General features: G+C 47.9%; 1 pseudogene; it reads left to right on the top strand.

Moving 5' to 3' along the window:
- The first annotated feature begins 969 nt into the window (after window positions 1-969).
- Window positions 970-1,131, top strand: LOC139278912 (U2 spliceosomal RNA; annotated as a pseudogene).
- The last annotated feature ends 6,965 nt before the right edge of the window (window positions 1,132-8,096 follow it).

The raw sequence follows: 8,096 nt of genomic DNA on the forward strand, positions 1-8,096 counted from the left end.
TGTGATGGAATACGCTCCACTTGCCTGGATGAGTGCAGCTTCAAACAATACTCAAGAAGCTCGACACCATCCAGGACAAAGCAGCCCGCTTGATTGGCACCCCATCCACCACCTTCAACACTCACTCCCTCCACCACTGGCGCACCGTGGCTGCAGTGTGTACCATCTACAAGAGGCACTGCAGCAACTCACCAAGGCTGCTTCAACAGCACCTCCCAAACCCACGACCTCTACCACCTAGAAGGACAAGACCAGCAGGCGCATGGGAACACCATCACCTCCACGTTCCTCTCCAAGTCATACACCATCCTGACTTGGAAACATATCGCCGTTCCTTCATCGTCGCTGGGTCAAAATCCTGGAACACCCTCCCTAACAGCACTATGAGAGCACCTTCACCACACGGACTGCAGCCTTGTTCCTTGTGTTCGCTCTCCCACCATCTGCAGTCACTCCATCAGCTGCTGTGCCCTTGGCCTCTCCCCTACTATCTCCATCTTGTCAGTTCCTTCACTGCTTTCAAAAGGTTTTTAAAAAGCCATCTCCAACTGTGCTTTCGTGAATCCACGCTCTTTTTCTTTTTCTTCCTCGCTTGATGGTCCTATAAGGTGCATTTAGATGTCTTTTGGCTAAGATCATGCGTAACTGACCTGACAGGGGAGTAACCATGACCCCAAAGTGGTTCTCCTTGGATCAGGAAGGTGGTTCTCCTATGCTTTTTGGAAATAGGAGGTGGGTGGGGTGGATTGACCCATCCACCTCCACGGAGGTGTGTGGGGGGCCTGACCCATCCACCTCCATGGCACGAACCTGGTATTGCAGTACTTCCAGGAACGGTGCAGTGGCTCTAGGCCTTTTGGCTAAGAGCATTGGCGCAGAGTGATCCTTGATGTGTGCAAGGTGACCTCTGGCGTTTGTGATTTGACAAAGAATTGGAAAGATTGGCAACGAAAAATTAAAAAAAAAAAAATACGGACTGCAGCGGTAGTATCTGTTCTTATCAGTTTAATATCCCCTATGGGGACATGATATTGAATTGATTTTTGGACAGGGAGCTGGATCAGGGGCTTGCCCCGTCCACTCCATGCACCGACCTGGTATTGCAATATTTCCAGGAACGGTGCAACTTCGCCTCTCGGCCTTTTGGCCTAAGATCAAACACATTGGCGCAAAGTGACCTTTGGCGTTAGAGTTGATCTGGAAAGAAATTGGATATTTATTTTTAAAAATACGGACTGCAGCGGTTCAAGAAGGCAGCTCACCACCACCTTCTCAAGGGCGATTAGGGATGGGCAATAAATGCCGGCCTTGCCAGCGATGCCCACATCCTGTATTAATACATACAATGTATTAAATATATACATATATATATATATATATATATATGTTAAGTAGGCTGGAAGTGTAAGATTTCTAAATCTCTGGCATTAAATTGACAGCAAGACCACTTCTTTTAAAACAATTTGGAATAAGTTTATTAAACACATACACATCAGTCTGTTAGTATCCTACGGACTCTACTTAATTACAACAGATATAATGATGTTGCAATAAAAACGGAATAAAAAGGAATACTTTACTCCTCTCTGGCAAAGCACATGGACTGCTCCTTTGTCTGTAGGGGAAGGTCCTGTTGTTTTGCCGTGTGCTTAAGAAAAGATACTCAGCAATCTTTGGCTTGAGTTTTTCTACCTCTTAAGGCCATAGTTTCTCAGTAAGCCTCAGGATTAGGACTTGGTTCGAGGGCCGTTCCTGATTGGCTTCTCCGCATTCATGTGTCTGTCTGGAGGACTGGTGCCATTCCTTGATTAGGTTACTGGCTTTCCAATTAACATCCTTTCTAGTTTGGTGAGTTTCAAAGCCATGCTTCCTTTGTAACTTGAGCTTTGCCCAGCCAGGAGACATGAACTTGGGGAAGGTATCCATTTTGTCTCTTCAAACTCGTCTTTTTGTATAATCTACACTTTAAACATTTATATATATGTATTTATATATATAGAATCAATTTTTATCATTACGAAACACTTTTATTCTTACAGACTCCCCGGATTTAAAGTGCTGTGCGGGTTTTACTGTGGCCAGTCGGGTTTCCTGGGCTTCAGTGAGGCATGGCCAGCCTCGGGGAGCACTCCTTGTGGCCCAGGGGGAGCAGGTGTGCTTCGTCCCACCATCCCCTCCGAGCTCGCCCATACAAACACAAACCCCCCCCCCCCGCCCCCCGGGATCGGACCCTCCCCCCGGGATCGGACCCTCCTTGGGATCAGACCCCTCCCCTGCCCACCAGGATCGGACCCTCCCCCCGGGATCGGACCCTCCTTGGGATCAGACCCCTCCCCTGCCCACCAGGATCGGACCCTCCCCCCGGGATCGGACCCTCCTTGGGATCAGACCCCTCCCCTGCCCACCAGGATCGGACCCTACCCCTGGGATCGGACCTCCTTGGGATCGGATCCCACCCTCCCTCACCCACCACCGGGATCAGACCCTCCTTGGGATCGGACCTCAACCCTGCCCACCAGGATCGGACCCCCCCCCCTGGGATCGGACCCTCCTTGGGATCGGACCCCTCCTTACCCCCACCCCCGGGATCGGACCCCCCTTAGGATCGGACCCCCCCTCCGGAATCGGACCCTCCTTGTGATCAGACCCCTCCCCTGCCCACCAGGATCGGACCCTCCCCCTGGGATCGTACCTCCTTGGGATCGGACCCCTCCCTCCCTCACCCACCACCGGGATCGGACCCCTCCTTATCCCCACCCCTGGGATCGGACCCTCCTTAGGATCGGACCCCCCCCTCCGAAATCGGACCCTCCTTAGGATCGGAGTCCTCCACACCCCCTCCCGGGATCGGACCCTCCTTAGGATCGGAGTCCTCCACACCCCCTCCTTAGGATCGGACTCCTCCACACCCCCTCCCGGGATCAGACCCTCCTTAGGTTCGGACCCAACCCCTCACCTCCCCCCCCACCCACGAGATCGGACCCCCCCTGGGATTGGTCCCTCCTTAGGATCGGACCCTTCCCCTGGGTTCGGACCCTCCTTGGGATCGTACCCCTCCCAACCCCCCCTCCGGGTTCGGACCCACCTTGGGATCAGACCCCTCCCCTCCCGCACCGCCCCCCCACCCGTGATCGAACCCCTCCCCTGCCCCCTCCCGGATCGGAACTGCTTGATCCTGGGGCCACCTCCTGGAGAGCTTGCCGCCTGTCTGGAAGCCAAGCCTGCCAGTCAGGCTGATTTGCGGATGGGGAAACTCTCACTGACAGAAGACGCGCACCGTGGAGCTAAATCGCCACAGCTTGCGGGGATACCCAGACTTCCTACCCAGACTGACCCCGCCTCCAGCGAGCCGGGACGTGAAAGGATCCCATTGGATTATAGATCAGCAGGATCGGAACGATCATCAGAGGCTGAGTGTTCATTCGACAACAGCAACTTGTATTTATAACAACAACGTGTATTTATAGAGTGCCTTCAATGCAGTGAAACGTCCCAAGGTGGTTCACACGAGTTATTATGAAATAAAAAATTTACACTGAGCCGCATAAGGAGAAATTAGAGCAGGTGACCTAAAGCTTGGTCAAAGAGACTGGATCAACTGGGCTTGTATTCACTGGAGTTCAGAAGAATGAGAGGGGACCTCATAGAAACATATAAAATTCTGACGGGGTTAGACAGGTTAGATGCAGGAAGAATGTTCCCAATGTTGGGGAAGTCCAGAACCAGAGGTCACAGTCTAAGGATAAGGGGTAAGCCATTTAGGACCGAGATGCGGAGGAACTTCTTCACCCAGAGAGTGGTGAACCTGTGGAATTCTCTACCACAGAAAGTTGTTGAGGCCAATTCACTAAATATATTCAAAAAGGAGTTAGATGAGGTCCTTACTGCTAGGGGGATCAAGGGGTATGGCGAGAAAGCAGGAATGGGGTACTGAAGTTGAATGTTCAGCCATGAACTCATTGAATGGCGGTGCAGGCTAGAAGGGCCGAATGGCCTACTCCTGCACCTATTTTCTATGTTTCTATGTATGTTTCTATATGTTTTAAGGAGCGCCATAATGGAGGAAAGCGAGGTAGAGAGGAGGAGAGGTTTATGCAGGGAGTTTCAGAGTTTGGGGCCTAGGCAACTTGTATTTATATAGCGCCTTTAACATCCCAAAGTGCTTCATGGGAGCGTAATCAGGCAAAATGTGCCACCAATTCACAAAAGGAGGTAATAGAGCAATTCACATCAGGAGGTAATGGAGCAGACGACCAAAATCCTGGGCAAAGAGGCAAGTTTTGAGAAGAATCTTCAAGGAGGAGAGAGAGGTAGCGAGACGGAGAGGTTTAGGGAGGGAATTCCAGAGCTTGGGGCCTTGGCAGCAGAAGGCCCAGCCACCAATGGTGGAGCGATTAAAATTGGCGACACACAAGAGGCCAGGAGCAGAGGTGTGCAGAGACCCTGGATAGTTGCAGACAATGTGCCTTCTCATTTTTTTGTCCCTGTGCGGGTCCTTTAAATTTACTGCGGGGGGGCGCACATACATGGCATCTCCTCCAACGGCAGCAGCTGGTGAGCGGTCTCCATGGGACCTCGCGATTGGTGGGCGGCCGCTTGCCCACGTACCTTAGAGGGAACATTGGTTGCAGGTCTGGTCCCCAGACTTAACCGTTCCAGCACAGCGCCCCGCCTTCAGCTGCCAAGGCCCTAAGCTCTGGAACTTCCTCCCTAAACATCTTCACCTCTCTACCTCTCTCTTTTCTCCTTTGAGACATTCCCTAAAAGCTACCTCTTTGACCAAGCTTTTGGTCAGCTGTTGTAATACAGCTTTAGGTCAGCCGTGGCTCAGTGGGTAGCCCATTTGCCTCTGAGTCAGAAGGGCGTGGGTTCAGGTCCCAGTCCAGGGACCCAAAATTGGCCATCATTTAGTGTCAAATTTTTGGAGGCACAGGTATCAGTGTTTTTTGAAGGTAACTTAATTTTGCAAGTTTCGCCAAAGGGTATAACGCCGTCCTTAACAGGTAACGGCCGATTTTTTTTAGTTAACATTTTTATGATAGTCTCAGAAGAACTTGTGATTTCTATTACGATTTTGTTTCAGATAGACAAAGGCAGGATAGGTGCTGAAACCCTCCCCCTATCCCCATGGTTAAGAGTTTACAAAACAAAGTTAATGAGAAATCCACTGAAGCTTTATTTTTTAATTAATTCTCAGGATATGGGCGACGTTTGCAAGGCCAGCATTTATCGCCCGTCCCAAGTTGCCCTGAGCAGGTGGTGGTGAACTGCCTTCATGAACGACTGCCACATCAGAGGGAAATCAACAACATAGGTATGGGAAAGGAGTCAAATATAAAAAAGAAAGAAAGAATTTCATTTATATAGCACCTATCACGACCGCCAGACGTCTCAAAGCGCTTTGTAGCCAAAGAAGAACGTTTGGAGTGTAGTCACTGTTGTAATGTGGAAAACACGGCAGCCAATTTGCGCACAGCAAGCTCCCACAAATAGCAATGTGACAATGACCAGATAATCTGTTTTTAAGTGATGTTGATCAAGGGATAAATATTGGCCAGGACACCGGGGATAACTCCCCTGCTCTTCTTCGAAATAATGCCAAGCGATCTTTTGCATCCACCTGAGAGAACGGACGGGGCCTCGGTTTAATGTCTCATCTGAAGGATGGCACCTCCGATAGCGCAGCACTCCCTCAGCACTGCAATGGGAGTGTCAGCCTACATATTTGTGCTCAAGTTCCTGGAGTGGGACTTGAACCCACAACCTTCTGACTCAGACTCGAGGGTGCGACCCACTTTAAAAAAATATTAATATTTATTGAACATCGTGATCATTCCATTGTATCACACAAATCCATTCCGCCCCTCTCCAACACATATTAACATCAAAACCTGAAGTTTAATTTGTGTCCTGTTACATATAATCTACTTTACAAATTGATCATAAAATACTATCTTTAAATTCTTTTCTGAATAAAACATCCACAGAGCCTTACAATGATCTTTTAGTTTATATTTAAAATACTCTTTTAGGTTTATTCTCCTCCCCTTAAAAAACAGAGCATTCCTTCTTTGCATCATCACAAATCTAGTCAAACTGAACATTAAATTAATTGCCTAGACTCGGGCAGACTCTCCTGCAATCCCCATCTCAAAACTGAGTCCCAAGGGATTCCCATTCTTGCTCTTCAGTCCTCATCCAGCAAGAAAACCTCACACAACTGTCAAACATAGTACTTAAAATCCTTTAACTGCGGACATAACACCAGCAAATGGAACAGGGTCTCATCCCGCGCCCACACACTGGGCAAGTTGCTGCCTCTGCTCGCCCAACCTTACATAAGGCTATCATGGTATAAAAACGGTTATGAGCCAATTTGAAATTCAATTCTATCCACTCTGGACATTTAAAATTCGCCCACACTCGCTTCCATCTCCTGTTGAAGTCCAGCTGTACGTATATATTCTGCCAAAACTCCTGACCAGCAGGTGTCTTAAATCTCCATTCTCTAAATACCCCATAGAAATCTTGAGTTGTCAACTTGGACCAACTCCTCCCCTTTCTCCAGCAGAAAGCTTGGAAAAGCGGGACGCATTATATCTCCTGGGAGATTTACGTATTTATTTCTTCCATCCAATCCTGTGGCATTGCCCTTGCAATCTTCTCAGACATGACCTTAATTGGTTTTTCCTCTACCTCCTGATTCTCCTCCCAAACCATATCCCTCACTACCGCTTCCGGCAGCCAACCTGGAATTACCTCATATAATACATCTTTCACATATGTAATACCAGCTTGATTAAATAATACCTCTCCTTCAATGGTGATCCACCTGTTCAAAAATAAGGGCTGTCCTAAAAATTCCTCAGCACCGTTGGGCATAAACTGCACACTTTTAAAAAATTGGGCCCAAATATCTACAACCCCCTGAAAAACCTAGGGAGAGGTTTAATCGATTTCAAAACCATATTTTGTATTCTATATAAAATATTCCCTGTCCTCCTATCCCACTTAATTTTTAAAAAATGCTGGAAGTAACTCTTCCAAAAACTTGTATTTGACTTCTGAAGAAATCTCTTCACCCATTTAATTCTAAAGGATTTTTTTTTTCAAATCAAGGGCTGGTTTCCCTTCTCATAAAACCTTTACACAAGCCCCTCGGATAGACTTTTCTGCCCACTCAGGAATATCCTCCACCGTCAATAATTGCCGTGGTTTAGATAGCAGGAGAGCTGACACCATAAGAACATAAGAACATAAGAAATAGGAGCTGGAGTAGGCCACACAACTCCTCGAGCCTGCTCCACCATTCAATACGATCATGGCTGATCCGATCATGGACTCAGCTCCACTAACTCCTTATCCTCTTATCGTTTAAGAAACTGTCGATTTCTGTCTTAAATTTATTCAATGTCCCAGCTTCTACAGCTCTCTGAGGCAGCGAATTCCACAGATTTACAACCCTCTGAGAGAAGAAATTTCTCCTCATCTCAGTTTTAAATGGGCGGCCCCTTATTCTAAGATCGTACCCTCTAGTTCTCGTCTCCCCCATCAGTGGAAACATCCTCTCTGCATCCACCTTGTCAAGCCCCCTCATAATCTTATACGTTTCGATAAGATCACCTCTCATTCTTCTGAATTCCAATGAGTAGAGGCCCAACTTACTCAATCTTTCCTCATAAGTCAACCCCCTCATCCCCGGAATGAACCGAGTGAACCTTCTCTGAACTGCCTCCAAAGCAAATATATCCCTTCGTATATATGGAAACCAAAACTGCACGCAGTATTCCAGGTGTGGCCTCACCAATACCTTATATAGCTGTAGTAAGACTTCCCTGCTTTTATCCCCTTTGCAATAAAGGCCAAGATACCATTGGCCTTCCTGATCACTTGCTGTACCTGCATACTATCCTTTAGTGTTTCATGCACAAGTAACCCCAGGTCCCGCTGTACTGCAGCACTTTGCAATCTTTCTCCATTTAAATAATAACTTGCTCTTTGATTTTTTTCTGCCAACGTGCATGACCTCACACTTTCCAACATTATACTCCATCTGCCAAATTTTTGCCCACTCACTTAGCCTGTCTATGTCCTTT

The sequence above is a fragment of the Pristiophorus japonicus genome, chromosome 1, assembly GCF_044704955.1.
Source record: "Pristiophorus japonicus isolate sPriJap1 chromosome 1, sPriJap1.hap1, whole genome shotgun sequence".
Classification (NCBI taxonomy): Eukaryota; Metazoa; Chordata; class Chondrichthyes; family Pristiophoridae; genus Pristiophorus; species Pristiophorus japonicus.